General features: G+C 38.3%; 1 protein-coding gene across 9 annotated transcripts in view; it reads left to right on the plus strand.

Moving 5' to 3' along the window:
• Positions 1-17,673, plus strand: part of MGST1 (microsomal glutathione S-transferase 1) — a 263,100-nt gene that overhangs the window by 176,197 nt on the left and 69,230 nt on the right. For 3 of the 9 annotated variants that reach the window (XM_063784880.1, XM_054662976.2, XM_054662982.2), the window contains one exon: positions 4-1,238. The exons of the other annotated variants lie outside the window; for them this stretch is intronic. The gene's annotated coding sequence lies outside the window, so the exon portion shown is untranslated. Of the gene's footprint in view, positions 1-3; positions 1,239-17,673 lie in introns of those variants that run through there. 9 annotated transcript variants of the gene reach the window in all.

Below are 17,673 nucleotides of genomic sequence, written 5' to 3' on the forward strand. Positions count from 1 at the left end.
AAGGTAATCAAGCTGTATCTCAAGACAGTGCCTCATCTATACACCTAAAAATTCCCCACAGTAGCAATATTGTATTAAATGTTAGTCATTCTATAAATTTTTATGAGTGTAATCATAATTATCTAGAAATTAATAAAATATGAAGTGGGCTTTTTTTTTTTAGTTTGAAAGACATATGACATATTTGCAAATAGACCTGAAAACAAAATAAAAGTAAAGATATTGACAGAATGTACTTCTAGATTTGAATTTAACATTAAAACAATCTGTCAGTTCTATCAATTCAGTAAATTAGAACCATCCTATTTTATACACCAAACCACTTACGGGTTTGATTGAATAGAGAAATGTTATTCCTGCTATCATGAAAAGAGCCCTGGACCAAGTCTTAGTAAATCTGATCCTTGCTCTGCTAACTAGTTGGATTTTTTTGAGAAAGTCGTAACATATCTTTGACTCTCAAGTTTTCTCATCAGTAAAATTGGGGAGTTTAAAAGACAGATTGTTTTCTAGGTGTAAAATATATTATTTTACTCTGTAATGTTATGTACATATTCATCTGTCACCCAAGGCCTCACTCTCCTCCTACCTCTTCCAGGAAGCTTTCATGCCTGTTGCTGCCCACAGTGCAATCACTGATGTAGATACACTCACAGCCATTCACTTGCTGTTTTACCTTCATTCTGGTGATGCTTTCTGGTACTTAAAAAAAATGCTTCACTGTATGTTACAAGACGGGCTTATGATTCTGTCTTACATGCTATTCCAATATCTCTAAAAAATGACTATCCATTCTTTGAGGCTGCATTTTATTTTTGGAAAAAGCCCAAAATTATCTGTAGGCATTGTTGTAAAGAAGGTGAGTAATCAAGACTGGAAACTTAGTTTTCAAGTGAATCTCTATATTGTTCAAGTTTCTTAACTGAAACTGACTATGAACACAACTCCAAGAGAAGAGATCTCAGAATGCATTGCATTATGTCAGCATTGTTAGAATAAGCATATTGTCCAGTGAAGTAACTACTTTGGAAAAACAGTTTTTAGTTTGATGCAATTTAATTTTTTTATTTATCGGTTTCATGCCCTTACAGCCACACATTATATGTCTTGTCCTGCTAAGTTACAATTTCTTCCCAGGAAAGAAAATTGTGTTAATCTGTATACATTTCCTTTGTAAACATTTCAATTCTTTCCTCAGTTCAGACTTTAAGTTGCTATTAAAGAATCAATCAACTAAATTTGTCAGAAAGTGTTTGTGTTTTATTAGCTGGTATCAGAGATTAGAATGAGTTAACATTTTAAAAAATGAGGAAGTAAACTTTCTGTGCCACAGAATATATGAATTATACATGTAAATAAAAAATTACCAATTAATATTCATATCTATAAACATTAGTGTAGGTTATTGTCTTTATGAATCACATTAAAATACTTTGGTTCAGAACTTTTTTGTTAACTAATCAACAGGAAAAAAAAATACTTCCAAACCTGTTTGTGAAAAGAAAGAGCCAGAAATACTCTATTTCTCCAATGTGTACCTTTCTTGAGATCTGAATAAATTGTGGAGGTTCAAGGAAAATATTGAGCTTAACGATGCTGGAGGCCAAGCAACCATATCCACCAATTATGTCTATAAAGAGAAGTTCCCTGGTAGTGCTGACCACATCAGTTCATCAAGTCCAAGTCCAGTCAGACAACACATACACAAGCAAGATTAGAGGGAACACCAAACCTGTTAGACTTGTTCGGCTGTTGTTGCATATTCATAAAATAGTAATGGTCACTTTGTTTGTTCAACCTAAACTTCAAAGGTACTTTAACTCCAATGTTTTGGTCTTCATTTTCACTATATTTTGTGCTTATTGTACAAACCCATCTATTATATACAGAGCTTACATATTTATGCTGTGTAAGGTAACTATGACTATGTGGCATATTCATACCATAATTATATATTAGTCTTGAAATAAATAGCTAGGATACCTAATGAAATAATTATTGTAGAAGTCATTAATTTATTGAGCTTCTGTTAACATCCTTACAATAAACTCTGTGTTGAATATCATCTAATCCCCATTGTAATCCTATAGATGGCCACTGTTATTGCCTTTATCTTATGGATGAGAAAATTTATTAAGAAGAGACCTTAAGAATCATGGAACCCATTTTTTTTTATCAATATGTTTCATGCTAGGTTTTATTCCTGATGTGAAATAGAATAAATTGGCCTTCTTTCCTTTTCACCTGATATAATTTGTTACTTACCGTGAGATAATTTTTTTTTATTATACTTTAAGTTTTAGGGTACATGTGCACATTGTGCAGGTTAGTTACATATGTATACATGTGCCATGCTGGTGCACTGCACCCACTAACTCGTCATCTAGCATTAGGTATATCTCCCAATGCTATCCCTCCCCCCTCCCCCCACCCCACAACAGTCCCCAGTGTGATATTCCCCTTCCTGTGTCCATGTGTTCTCATTGTTCAATTCCCACCTATGAGTGAGAATATGCGGTGTTTGGTTTTTTGTTCTTGCGATAGTTTTCCAATTCATCCATGTGCCTACAAAGCACATGAACTCATCATTTTTTATGGCTGCATAGTATTCCATGGTGTATATGTGCCACATTTTCTTAATCTAGTCTATCATTGTTGGACATTTGGGTTGGATCCAAGTCTTTGCTATTGCGAATAATGCCGCAATAAACATACGTGTGCATGTGTCTTTATAGCAGCATGATTTATAGTCCTTTGGGTATATACCCAGTAATGGGATGGCTGGGTCAAATGGTATTTCTAGTTCTAGATCCCTGAGGAATCGCCACACTGACTTCCACAATGGTTGAACTAGTTTACAGTCCCACCAACAGTGTAAAAGTGTTCCTATTTCTCCACATCCTCTCCAGCACCTGTCGTTTCCTGACTTTTTAATGATTGCCATTCTAACTGGTGTGAGATGGTATCTCATTGTGGTTTTGATTTGCATTTCTCTGATGGCCAGTGATGGTGAGCATTTTTTCATGTGTTTTTTGGCTGCATAAATGTCTTCTTTTGAGAAGTGTCTGTTCATGTCCTTTGCCCACTTGTTGATGGGGTTGTTTGTTTTTTTCTTGTAAATTTGTTTGAGTTCATTGTAGATTCTGGATATTAGCCCTTTGTCAGATGAGTAGGTTGTGAAAATTTTCTCCCATTTTGTAGGTTGCCTGTTCACTCTGATGGTAGTTTCTTTTGCTGTGCAGAAGCTCTTTAGTTTAATTAGATCCCACTTGTCAATTTTGTCTTTTGTTGCCATTGCTTTTTGTGTTTTAGACATGAAGTCCTTGCCCATGCCTATGTCCTGAATGGTAATGCCTAGGTTTTCTTCTAGGGTTTTTAGGAACCCATTTTTTAAGTAATAAAGTTAAGTCCCAGGGAGCTAAGTGGTCCACATAAAGCTACATGGTCAAAACTCAGGTTAAAACAAAGCTCTCCTGACCCCATTGGAATGTTCTTCCTACTCTACCTTCCAGACTCCTAGTGCGGTATGTTGCTGGGGAGATATAAACTTTCAGTTGTGATTATCTTATTATCTCACTGAAAGAAATCAAACTGCATGAGAAATTTCCTGCAGAATATTGTTAAGATTTTTTTCCTTTGGAAAAAAAATAAAATTCCTATAAACGTGTTAAGGTTTTGATACTAAGCATATTTTTGTTTAGAAGGTACAAACATGATTTTATTTTTATTGCCAAGGTCTTGCCATAAAGGAATTTTGAGTCACAAGTATGAATTCATTCTATCACCATAAATTAGGTAAGGTATTTATAATAAAACCAGGTCTTGGGATTTACGTCTGAAAGAGATAAATCCTAAAATTGGTTTTAAAGAGGCTGTGAAAAGTGAGCCAGGAAGGGAGAAGCCCTGTTTTGAATGCCAAAATCTGGAAAAAGTGAGTCATGATGGCTGTAATCCTGGGTCAGAGTCAGGGCTGCAGTAGTTGGCGTATCATTATAAAATCATGTTTTACTGTTGCTCCAAAACTCCCCTCCTCCTGTGAACAAGAACTTAGGAACCAAAAGAGCTGAATCATGATCTACAATAAGCTATTTCTGCTGTATCTATCATCATCTACATCCATCCTGAGCAGAATTCCTAGGCTGTGGCACCACTTAGCTCTAGGTTAGAGATGAGGGGAGCAAACGGTGGCCCTTCATGTTTTAGTTAATTGCCCATCAATACAAATACCCAGTTTGACCCATCTTAAATGTCTAGTGTTATTTGTTTCAGCCATTCTGCAACATGAATTTCTTCCACTATCATATATCTGGTTTCTTTGCATGTATTAAATAATAATAATATTTTCAAAAGTATACCAAAAAAGAAAAAGAATAAATTCTAAAGCTCTGGACAGTCCACAATTTCACAATGAGCTCTTTAATAATTTAGAGGTGATTTAGGATTCTGTAATTAATTTCAAATCATATAAACTTAATAGCCATTATGTCTTACACTAACATCATATTTTCAAAAAATCTTTGCAAATCTGATAGGATATAGGTATGTTGCATTAAAATTTTGAATAAGGCTAATAAATCACACATGGAATTAGTAGGTTATGGAATTATGGAGCAGGCAGGAGATTATAAAACAAGTTGTTAAATTGGGGTAATTTGGCCATACATAACTGTTTCCCATCACTCCATTTCCTAGCCTAAAATGGTATAAAAGGTATGTCTTATAAAAGGAGTCTGAGGTTCTGGGATCTTCTGGCTTGGTCAGTGCTTTTGCTCTATTAGGTTGCTAAGACTACCAAACTTCAAGTGTACATCATGGGGAATAATAATAATAAGTCATCAGGAAGCCATATCCCATTCTATCTTCAGATATTTTTCATCTTACTTATACACCTTGCATGGAGTCTTTGCTGTGGTTGCTAATCCTGGAAACTGAAGTAGCCTTTATTGTCTGGCCCAGAGCAATCAGCGCATACGCCCCCTTATTTAATTTTTCTAAGCACTGTACAAGGTAGTCAGAGAAGGTGCTATTATCATCAACCTATAGAAAAAAGAATATAAGGCTCAAGGAGGTATTTATCCAAGTTTGCAGAGCCAGGCAATATGTGAAAATACGTTTAAATCCAGATCTGTTGATTCTAATTCCTCTATTCTGCTACTGAGTCTGTGAAAAAGGGTTGACAGAGGCGATTACTTTTGAATGGGCAGGTGCTGTAACCTAGCCAGATGATGAATTAACAAAACAATTAATTCCAAATCGTTTTGGCTTGTTTTCGCCAGGCAAAACAATGTCCGCCTTTTTCATTTTGTGGGGATAACCCATACATTTTCACTGACTGCATTGCCTGGTTCAGTGCCTGCTTTCCATAGTGAAACACACAGATATCATCGTAGGCTAAACATAACTCAAGATATGGTACTCTGGGGAGGATTCAGCGAGGGGAACGTATATAAAGAGTTGTCTTATAGAGTGCAAGGACATTACAAATGAATATAAAAGCAAACATTGGTTCAAATAAGTTAAAAACAAGACCCGTGCTCTTAAGAATATTATTATGCAAGCAAGAGAAATATCCAATATTTATGAAGCATTATTTTATTTTTCTTAATGCCATATATCTAGGCAGTCAGATGTATGTCTGTTGTCCCAGGAGTATTATCAATTTATGGTGGCGTAATAGTCACTCATGATGAATTTTACTTTATAATCATATTGTCTTTGATAAGTGGCAAAGCCTAATGCAAAGTGCACTAGGTAAAAGGATGGTGGAGAGTATACAGTTTAGTGCTAGCACTACATTCTAGACGACAATAATAGTGAGGCCTATTATGTGAATCTACTCATCACTTAGCCTGGGAAGACTTCTATGCTTGAACAAATGCAGTAGTTTACCATAACATATATAAGTATGAAGCACCCAAGAAGAGCCCATGTGGATTGGGGATGCAGTGAGCCTGGCTAGAAGGGTGAATGCCATTTTACTTTAACATTTATCTGACAACGGGCCAATTTGAGAACTAATCAACTACTTGGCTAGGTCCTTGTGGATAATTAGACTTACTTTGTTAGAAGATGAAAGTCAGTGAGAGCTCTTAGCCTTGATGATTCAGGGAGAGGAGAAGGGGCTTAAGTTGATTTGAATCCTAAACCATTCATTAATCCACTTAACCTCATTCATTTTAGATATGACTACTAATTTCAGGGCACTCTTGGCTTTTCTGTAGCTCTTTTCTCCTTTAGTGCTTCTTATATAAACAATTCCTTTCTTAGTTTTTCATTTTGTTTCTCTCTCGCTCACTCTTTCATTCTTGGGAAATGACTTTCTTCTTTCCCAGGATACCCAGACCATTGTAACTATGATGATTTGTTTCATTTCCGAGATTACCCAGTATGCTTTACAATTCCCTGGTATATTCATTATCCACCCAATGATAGTCTGCGAATTTAAGTGCCAAAAATAATTATTGACTTATTTTGTGCCTTCTCTTTAATCACACGTCAAGATTTAGTGAAAATGTTACCTTTCAACAAGGCTGTCCATGATTCTCGTAGCAGAATTAAATACCACACCTTCATCTGGGAGTACCTGGCACACAAGTCTATCAACAATTTCATTGTCTTTTTAAATTTTTAATATACCTGTCTTTACAAATGAAATGGGAACTTCTTCAGGCAGGGGTCACATCTTCCTTACTGATATAACCCCATCACCTCCTGGTGTCTTCCACTTAAGAGATGGTCAATGAATATTAGTTCGAAGAATTGTTTAAACTTCTTTTGTGAAATGATGAAAAAGTGAGAGTTGGGCCCAGTTATTCTTCTCTAGGCAAAGTGTTTGGGCTTGTGTTATTTGTTAGAACATAAATGAGTTGGCATTTATGCTTATGGAATAAGTTAGAAATCTGTAATTGTAAATTCATGCTGATTTTAATGAAATCAAAACTCAAAGTGTGAAACCATCCAAATAAATATAATTTTCTCCAAACTGCTTTGATATGAAAAAGACTCTTTGGCATAGCTCCAATTAACTATCTTAGTCACCCACACAGAATCAAGAAGACTCCTTCCATCTGATTATAAGTTTCTGCAAATAGCAAAAACACTCAAAGCATTCCTGGTTGTTCTCTCTGTATGGAAGTTTTCACAACTCAGAGCAAATAGAATGGACTGATTCTGTCATTTGTATAGACAGATCTGATCTATGTTTCACTTTTCAAGCTTTAAAAATCCTACTGAATATGATTTTAGTAGTAAAAAGAAATCATATAAAACGTTAATAAAAATGATGTTTTTATACTTCATCTAATATTTTATGGCCAAGGCACATATTCAAAGTTTAATTATAATAGATTAAGTTTTTATCATAATACTATTGGTGTGTTCTAGTCTGCAGTTCTTAAGTGTAGTATTTAAGGGTCTTTGTTTTTTTAAAATGTCAAGCTTTTGTTTTATATTCTTCCAACCTTTGCCCACTACTGGTATCTCTGCTTCTGTTAATTGTTCCAAACACCTGCTACAAACTCAGCCCCTGAACAAACAAAAACTACAGGGAACTTGACAGCGAAACAAATAAATACAGATATAGGAGTTTTATAAAACCTGCCCTCTGACTAAATCTGTAAACACTCAGGCTGAAAAACGAGATTGTCTGCAGATGTATCTGCTGGCAAATGGGAAAGAAGTGACCCACTGAGGCCAGTTTATGGAGGCGGTGAAGGCATGGTAAACATGTCTGCCTACCCCTTGATAAGTTGTTCCAGATGGTTGCATAGATACAAGACAGACTCAATGAGCTGGCTCATTTCTACCATGAAGTGAAAGAAAGTAACTCTCCATCATGGGCCAGGGCAGGATATTTCACTGTCCATGTGTAATGTAACAGGCAAGTAGTTTTGAAGGTACCCACCCCTCATTATTTGAATGAAGGAACTTTTCCAGCACTGGGCATATATCACATGCCTCCCAGCAAGATTAGAGCTTCACTAAAAGTAAGAGCATGGTCTTTGCCCATGAGGTAATAAATTTCCTGTGCTAGCAACAGTGAAGACTTGGGAAGTGAATAAAGAAATGTCTTGAAGCATCTTTTAGGCATGTCAGGAAAGGGCACATTCAATATAACTCATATGAAAAAGTAATGTCTGATGGTGCTTGGGAAAGAGAGGGAGAGAATAGTGGTGCTTTTAGTAGTAATTCAGGAAGTAAGTTGCAGCACATGTGTTCATCACTGAATAGAAGCAAAGGAATTGTCTTCACCTTACCCCTGACAAAAAAAAAAAAAAAAAAGTAATAATCATGGTGAGTGGAGTAGGAGGGTCTATGATCCCTTCTAACCGAAAAACCTAATTTTCAAAACAAATTTAACACTGAAAAAAAGAGACACAGGCTAGGCAATCCTTTTTTATTGAGATTATTTTTATTTGACAAACTAGGAAAAGTTAACATCAGTGTTTTGCTTTCTTTCATCTTTTTGTTCTTTTGTTGTTGCTATACAGTGAAAACTAAAACAAGGGCCCTTTCCTGTATAGAGGTAGAAGAAAAAATAAGGGTTGAGAAAAAAATAGAGGTGCAAAGAAGAAGTGAAATTTCAGAAGGAAAATTAAAAAGAACCAGTACTCAGGAGGCTGAGGCAGAAGGATCCCTTGAGCCTAGGAGTTTGAGGCTGCAGTGAGCTATTGTTGTGCCACTGCACTCCAGCCTGCATGACAGAGTGAGACCCATGTCTGGAAAAGAACTACTAAATGAAACAAAAGGATTCCTTGAGTTTTTAGGGACTTAAATGTCCAGCAAGACCTTGCACTCAGAGAGACAGGTTGGTAAAATGTGCTGAAGCTGAGTGTGACTTGGAAGAATGCCAGCGGGAATGCACAGAGGCGCTTCTTTGTGCTGTATTGTTTCTGTGGGTAAATGCCAAGACTGGCCCTGGGCTAATTGAAATGAGCAGCTGCATGGGTCACATCAGTATAAGGAGCAAGTATTAACAGGTGCAGGGGGGACCACAGGCTTTCCCTTTGTCAATATTGAAGTAAACAGGTAATGCTGTTCATTTGTCTTCTTAAAATGTAAAACTTCAGGCTGAAATTGAAAGCAGCCCTTGGCATCTCCTATGTGTCTGTCAATGAGTCTAGGGTGCCTCAAGCTTCCCAAATTCAAAACCAGGCAGTTACTCATGTCCAGGAGGAAACAGAAGTTCAAGGGCTATATCTTCAGGTGTTGATGCTCAGGACAGACTGCAAAATCACAGGAACTTCTAGCAGGTGTCGAGTGTCTTTCTCCCAGATGTTACAGATTGCATCTTAAAGTTGTTTTTCTTCAAGAAGCCTCTTGCGGGGGGAGAAAACCTCTCTCCCATTTCTGATTCCATTCAGGGCCACTATAATCTTATTCTTGTTTGCTTGCTTGGGGCATAAAAAACGCCAAGGCCAGTCCTGCTAAGTTGTTTCATTCCCTCTGAGTCTCTGTCAAAGAAATTGAACTAAAATGGTTGCTGGGAGTTAAAAAAAATTAACATTCTCACCACAAAAACTTCAGATTGGACTAAGGAAAGAATCTGTGAGTGGGGCTTAATGATCCAGCAAAGCTATAGGGTTTAATTTTAGACCAGAAATATTTTTCATTTATGTTTATTAATGTGAGATTTTGCAACAGAGGAGGAAAGGGAACTGGAAGCTATAAAACAGAATCATAAACAGTTGATTTTATCATTAGGGACACTAGCCATTTTAACTACACTGAGTTGGAGTGTTCAGGGGTTCACAAAGCGTTCGTCTCTATCCCAGGTTTTTATTCCAAACCTGGAATTCTGCAATTTCCAGAAGGCAGATTGGGTAAACATATTTTCCTTCTCTCCGTTGCACACTACCTTAGCATTTTGACAAATCTGCTGTTTCATGTAATGCATTTTTTTTAAATTTTACATTCCTCATACAAAACAATACTGAAAGAACTAAAACATGGCTCTTTTGTCTTACTATTCAGAGTCGCTTTTGTACCAAACTTATGTAATAACATGTGGCTCACCTAGGACCTGCTCCAAATCCCAGGAGAGATTATTAACAAAGCTAATAAGAAATATCTTTTTGTTGAATCTCAGGTGAAGCTAAGGAAAACATGTGAGCACAGCTTGGGACCTTTCGCCTTCACAGAACCTCCCTCTTCCTCCTGCCACTTTAAACCAAAGCTGTTGAGTTGAGCTGATTATACTTTCTTAACTAGTATTTAAAGAGTCAGTCTGATTTTCTGGTTTTGCTTCATTTTGTTTTGTTTTAATGAAGAAAGAGTTGGCATGTAAAAGACAGAGGACTCTCATTTTTGTTCATTTCACTAGAATTATGGATAATCTGATATTCCACTTTAATATTCATGTGTCGGGGAAAATGTTAAAGGTGAGGCTGTACACACCTCATAGTAGCCTCTGGATGTGTTAAAGAGAGGCTGTACACCTTGATTTGTGGAATCAGCATCGCCTGTAGCCATATCATTTAGGCCAAGCAGCTGGGAGGCTCAGCCAACCATTTGTCTCTCTGGGTTCTCCTGGAAACAGGAACATCTGCTTTTCTATGAGTTATACTGTAAATTGAGCCTTGCTTTTTTCTCGGTTAATTTTTTCCTACATTTTCTTCTTCAAGCTCATCAGGCTCTTTGGAACCTTTCTGAATAGTTCAGTCATAAATTACTTATCTGGAGATTCCAGGATTGTGTTAATATTCTAGGATGGTAAACTGCATTGTCCAACTGATTGATTGATTAATGAAGCATTTGTGCCATTATGTGCCAGATATTGTTATAGATCCTAGAGGACTTTTAAGGCACTTACAGTCTAGTGGGGGATGCAAAAAAAAAAAAAAAAGTTTGTGATCAGTTACTCACAGTAACGTGAGTGTGGTGGTAAACAAACACTGACAAGGGTGTATCTAACTCGGGCTTGCAGGTTAGAGAAGCTTTCCCACAGCAATTTCTTTAGAGAAGGTACCTGGCAGTTGAGTTAATGTTTGCTGGGAAGGGAAAATAAACAGGATATTCCAGGCAGAGGGAACAGCATAGGTAGGAACAGGAGGCATCATAGAACACGGCTATTCAGGAATAAGGGGAAATGCAGAGTGGCTGGCGCATGGTTTATTACGGTGAGGTGGAAGATGAGTCTGGAAAGGTAGATGAAGCCATGCATGTTATTTTGGGATGTGGAAAAACTATAGAATCTTTTAACTGAAGGCAGTGGGATATCAACTCAAATTTAGACACTATTTAGCTTACTTTTCCAAACAATAAAAAATCATTGATAAAATAAGACAAAAGAATAACTATAAATGATACATAAATACAATCAATAACCTTTATGTAGTAAATAAGGTAATCTGGAGGAAAGTACTATGAAACACATATATTCGATATGCACATTTGAGATAAAAGATATTTGTTAGAGTATGATGTTTCCTCCCCAAATTCTTTGGCAATACTATCTTTTCTATAATGGGCATTTTCCTCCTCAACACAGTCACTGATTCAAACAAAACATCTGCAACCATCACTGGCTGGATTCCCACCACTAGGTGCATTTCTAATGTGCTTTTCATTTATCTTTTTATTGTGTATTCTAGGGGGCTGCATATAGTAAGGGATGGCACATGAAACACGGGGCTAAATGTTCCCTTATGTATTGTGTGTAGCAGGGATAAGGATGCCTATTTAAAGAGCTAGAAAATGATCTTGACATATTTAATAATATATAATCTGTAATTTTTTATCCCGGAAATAGACTTGCAGGACAATAAAATGGGCTTTGGGTTTTTATTTTTCTAGACAATAACCTTTTTTTAAAAATGTGAGATAGTGCTAGGTTTGGTAGAAGCAATGGGAAGTGATAATGATTCTCAACTTGAACGTTCTTTTTTATTTGATCCTATAATAACATGCTAGGCAATCAATTGGGAAATGCATTTGTACCATCCAGCATTGATCTATTCTCCCAGGCATTGTAAGCCAGGCTGCCATATCCTGAACACTACCAAATCTGATCAGAAACGTAAGTCTAAACTACTTGTGGGAGAGATGGTTCTCGGGTGCTGCTCTTCACCCCATTTACCTTCACGTATTTTTGTTGTCCTTACTTTGAAAACCCAGATCCCAGCTCATGACACTGAGTGCAGTGCCTGCCTCTGGTCCCCCTTAGGGTTTGACTCCCTTATAGGCACCATTTCTGGTTCTCTTATTATCCAGCATTTTAAAAATTCTGCTTCCATCTTTTACTTTAGTCTCCCAAATGCCTTAATTAACTCCTCCTTTTATTAGCTTCTAGCCACTAGCCCACTCTTCAGTTTTACCAATTGCTCACCCTAGGGTGGGATCCAAAAGGACACAAAACTGAAAATTATACCTAAAGGGCGGTCATCAATGAACAAGTGTCCTCCGCGAGAGTTAGCTGTGGGCTCAATGTATAATATACACAGCTGGCTGACAAAAGACAGAGCTTGCAAAACAGGCCTGGGAAAGGTAATGATATTTAGCAATTTGGGGGACTTACTAAGAATTATAAAGAGTTTTAGTATAAGTAGAAGATAACTCACAATTGTGCTGGATCAAGTTCCAGCATGACAGATATGGACATTCATGTTTGCTTGTGACAAAAACAGAGATAGTCAAACTGCACAAACACCATGGGAATTCCCCAGTTACATGCATGAAAATACTTATTGTCTATAGTGGAACCATGCAAACTGCCAATGAATTAGTAAAGTTGCAGTTTTCATTAGAAAAAAGTATGATATTGATATATATAAAGCAGCAACAATATAAATCGTTGTCCTCATTAGCAATGGCTCTTAATATATTTCCCACCAGGCAGGCTACTCTGCCCATTTCTGAGATCCACAACCAAAAATATGTGTCAAAAGCATCAAAAATGTTCAGAAGAAAGCCTCCAAGATTATATAAGTTTTGGAAAAGAAGACCTTTGAGGAAAGGTCAAAGATTGGGGATTATTCTGGATGAGAAACAATTTTGAGATTATCTATGAGTATTTTAAGTTTCTTATTCAGAGAACAGTTGATAAGCATTTTTTATCTACCACTACCAAAGGCTAAAAGTGAAACACAAAGGATTTAGGCTTGAAAGGAGAAATGCTGGGTGAAGAGGGCTGTCAACCATTGGAAGGGTTATTTAGTCTCCTCCTAAAGCCTGAGTAGAATCTCAGTAACTTGGTGTGTGTGTGTGTGTGTGTGTGTGTGTGTGTGTGTCAGGTGAGGAGGAGTAGGGGGGTTTCTTGTCTAAAGGCCAGGAATACACTAGCTGTTTCTCTTATTAGGAAGTCTATGAGATATAATTGAAAGAGTTAAAAAATTATTTTAACCATTTAGATTTATACCCTGACTTTGAAGCAGGACAATAAGTAATCTGTAACACTGATATATTACCATCTGTCATTGTATTTCATGTGGTTCACTGTGTATGAAAAAACTATGTGGATAAATGAAATCAAAAATTTCAGAATTATCAATTCTATCTAACTGTAGCCCCAGTAGTCTTTTAGAAGAACAAGTGGAAGAAATGGTTTTGAGAGAAGTAAAGACAGTAAAGAATGGTACTTGAAATCATTTAGAACTGAAAGAAATGTTGGTAATTCTGGTTAGAATGCTGTTTTGGCACTAAATAAAAAGGCAACCTTGAAATGACAATGTATTTGTCCATTTTGATGCTGCTGATAACGACATACCCAAGACTGGGAGGAAGAAGAGGTTTAATTGGACTTACAGTTCCATATGGCTGGGAGGCCTCAGAATCATGGCGGGAGGTGAAAGGCACTTCTTACATGGTGGTGGCAAGAGAAAATGAGGAAGATGCAAAAGCAGAAACCCCAATAAAACCATCAAATCTCGTGAGACTTACTCACTACCCTGGAACAGTATGGGGGAAACTACCCTCATGATTCAAATTATCTCCTACTGGGTCCCTCCCACAACATGTGGGAATTATGGGAATACAGTTCAAGATGAGATTTGGGTGGGGACACAGAGCCAAGCCATATCATTTCAGCCTTAGCCCCTCCAAATCTCAAGTCCTCAAATTTCAAAACCAATCATGCCTTCCCAACAGTCACCCAAAGGCTGAACTCATTTTGGCATTAACCCAAAAGGCCACAGTCCAAAGTCTCATCTGAGACAAGGCAAGTCCCTTCTGCCTATGAACCTGTAAAGTCAAAAGCAAGTTAGTTACTTCCTAGATACAATGGGGATACAGGTATTGGGTAAATACAGCCGTTCCAAATGGGGGAAATTGGCCAAAACAAAGGGATTACAGGGCCCATCCAAGTCTGAAATCCAGTGGGGCAGTCAAATTTTAAAGCTCCAAAATTATTTCCTTTGACTCCATGTCTCACATCCAGGTCACGCTGATGCAAGAGGTAGATTCCCATAGTCTTGGGCAACTCCACCCCTATGGCTTTGCAGGGTACAGCCCCTCTCCTGGCTGCTTTCATGGGCTGGTTTTGAGTATCTGTGGCTTTTCCAGTAGCATGGTGCAAGCTGTAGGATCTACCATTCTGGGATCTGGGGCATGGTGGCCCTCTTCTCACAGCTCCACTAGGAGGTGCCCCAGTATGGACTCTGTGTGGGGGCACCAACCCCACATTTCCCTTCCACACTGCCCTAGCAGAGATTCTCCATGAGGAACCTGCCTCTGCAGCACACTTTTGCCTGGACATTCAGGCATTTCCATACATATTCTGAAATCTAGGTGGAGGTTCCCAAACCTCAATTCTTGACTTCTGTGCACCTCCAGACTCAACACCATGTGAAAGGTGCCAAGGTTTGGAGTTTGCACCCTCTCAAACCATGAGCTGAGCTGTACCTTGGCCACTTTTAACAACAGCTGGAGCATCTGGGACGCAGGGCACCAAGTCCCTAGGCTGCACACAGCATGGGGATCCTGGGCCCAGCCCAGGAAACCATTTTTTCCTCCTAGGCTTCCAGGTCTGTGATGGGAGGGGCTGCTGTGAAGACCTATTGCATGCCCTAGGCACATTTTCCCCATTGTCTTGGAGATTAACATGTGGCTCCTTGTTACTTATGCAAATTTCTGCAGCCAGCTTGAATTTCTTCTCAAAAAATGGGTTGTTCTTTTCTACTGCATCATTTGGCTGCAAATTTTCTGAACTTTTATGCTCTTTTTCCCTTTTAAAATGGAAAGCTTTTATCAGCATCCAAGTCACCTCTTGAATCCTTTTCTGCTTAGAAATTTCCTCTGCCAGATACCCTAAATTATCTCTCTCAAGTTAAAAGTTTTGCAAATCTGTAGGGCAGGGGCAAAATGCCACCATTCTCGTTGCTAAAACACAGCAAGAGTCACCTTTGCTCCAGTTCTCAAGTTCCTCATCTCCATCTGAGACCACCTCAGCCTGGCCCTTATTGTTCAAATCACTATCATCATTTTTGTCAAAGCCATTCAACAAGTCTCTAGGAGGCTCTAAACTTTCCCACATTTCCTGTCTTCTGAGCCCTCCAAACTCTTCCAACTTCTGCCTGTTACCCAGTTCCAAAGTCGCTTCCACATTCTCAGGTATCTTGTCAGGAATGCCCCACTCTACTGGTACCAATTTACTATATTAGTCCATTTTCACACTGCTGATAAACACATACCTGAGACTAGGAAGAAAAAGACATTTAATTGGACTTACAGTTCCATATGGCTGGGGAGGCTTCAGAATCATAGCAAGAGATGAAAGGCACTTCTTTTTTTTTTTTTTTTTTTTTGAGACGGAGTCTCACTCTGTCGCCCAGGCTGGAGTGCCGTGGCGAGATCTCGGCTCACTGCAAGCTCCGCCTCTGGGGTTCACGCCATTCTCCTGCCTCAGCCTCCTGAGTAGCTGGGACTACAGGCGCCCACCACCATGCCCGGCTAATTTTTTGTATTTTTAGTAGAGACGGGGTTTCACTGTGTTAGCCAGGAGGGTATCGATCTCCTGACCTTGTGATCCACCCACCTTGGCCTCCCAAAGTGCTGGGATTACAGGCATGAGCCACCGCACCCGGCCGAAAGGCACTTCTTACATGGCAGTGGCAAGAGAAAACGAGGATGATACAAAAGCAGAAACCCCTGATAAAACCATGAGATCTCGTGAGATTTATTCACTACCATGAGAACTGTATGGGGGAAACCACCCCCATGATTCAAATTATCTCCCACCAGCTCTCTCCCACAACATGTGGGAATTATGGGAGTACAATTCAAGATGATATCTGGGCGGGGACACAGAGCCAAACCATATCAGACAACTTTATTGAAATTAATATGGTGGGTTAGGGTAACATATAATCTATCACTCTGAACTCCTTAATTTCTTAATCTTTGTTTCCCATCAACTTCAGATTAAATTTAATATTTTAAAAAAGATTTTTACATTTGAGAAGGTAAAATGTACCCTACGATTTTAACAGGTTGTCTGAGTAATACAATTTAAAGAGTAAGGGGGTATTACATTTACCACCCAGGTACACAAATACTTAATTTCCATGGTATCCTAATCATAAATTTTCTTTTAAATTATAAATACTTGTAATTCCATGTTCTATCCCAAGATAATTTCAATGCAATGAGTCTAAAACTCATCTTCTTCCACAACAAATGACCACCTCCTCCTGTATTGACTGTCTCCTAAGTGTCGTGGAGGTGTACCTTATCTCTTAATTCTGCTACTCTATTTGCTTAAGTATACCCATATGTGTCAACTGTATCAGCTGGTCCCCACCGTATAATGTCTGCCGACTCTACCCCTGCTTTCATAAGGCCACCAGATTGAACATCCTAAAATGTAAACCTGATCATGCCTTCCCCTGTGTTGTAAGTTTTAACAGGTTCCTCATCTTCTGTGTCAGTGGTCTTCATGTCTGATTGTTTTCCACTTATATGGAGCTCAGGGCATGACAACATACCAACTGAATCAAAATACACACATACATATATTTTTAAAGATTTGGAGACTACTATTTCATAAAATAAACAAGGCCCTTCATCACTGGATTTTAATCTGCAACTCCTCTACATACTAGTTTAAGTTCCTTTAACATACTAAAACCTCTCATACTTGGAAGTCTTTGTGTGTGTTTGGAATGACTTTCCTTCCTTTCCCTAACCCACTGGAAGCACCATTTTTTACTGCTCAAGACTCAGCTGCTTTTCTCAGAATATATAGCTGACACTCTTAAAGTTGAGCACTCCTTCCTCCCTGCTCCCAGATTATCCATTCCAGACTTTAACAGCATCAATTTGCAATGGAGCTGTTTTGCCCTTGCTTTCCCCACAGATTGTGAGCTACTTGATCTTGGAGCCTTGATATCTCCTTCCTCTTCCTTCTCCACCCTTTTCTTTCCAGGCTCCTGGATTTGCACAGTGATTGGCATAATTTATTTTATTTTTTAGAGCCAGGGTCTTGCTGTGTTACCCAGGCTGCAGTGCAGAGCTGTGATCATGGCTCACTGAAGCCTTGACCTCCTGGGCTTAAGTGATCCTCTCACTTCAGCTTTCCGAGTAGCTGGGATTATAGGTGCACACCACTATGACCAGCTGGTGATTGGTGTATAAAAGGAACTGAATATGTGTTCTTAGATGCATAAGAAAGAAGAAAAGAGGATGAGATGAAATACTCTTGAGATGATGCTTTGGAAGTTTGCGAATTATTAAATTATCTTC

This window comes from Pan troglodytes, chromosome 10, assembly GCF_028858775.2.
Source record: "Pan troglodytes isolate AG18354 chromosome 10, NHGRI_mPanTro3-v2.0_pri, whole genome shotgun sequence".
Classification (NCBI taxonomy): Eukaryota; Metazoa; Chordata; class Mammalia; order Primates; family Hominidae; genus Pan; species Pan troglodytes.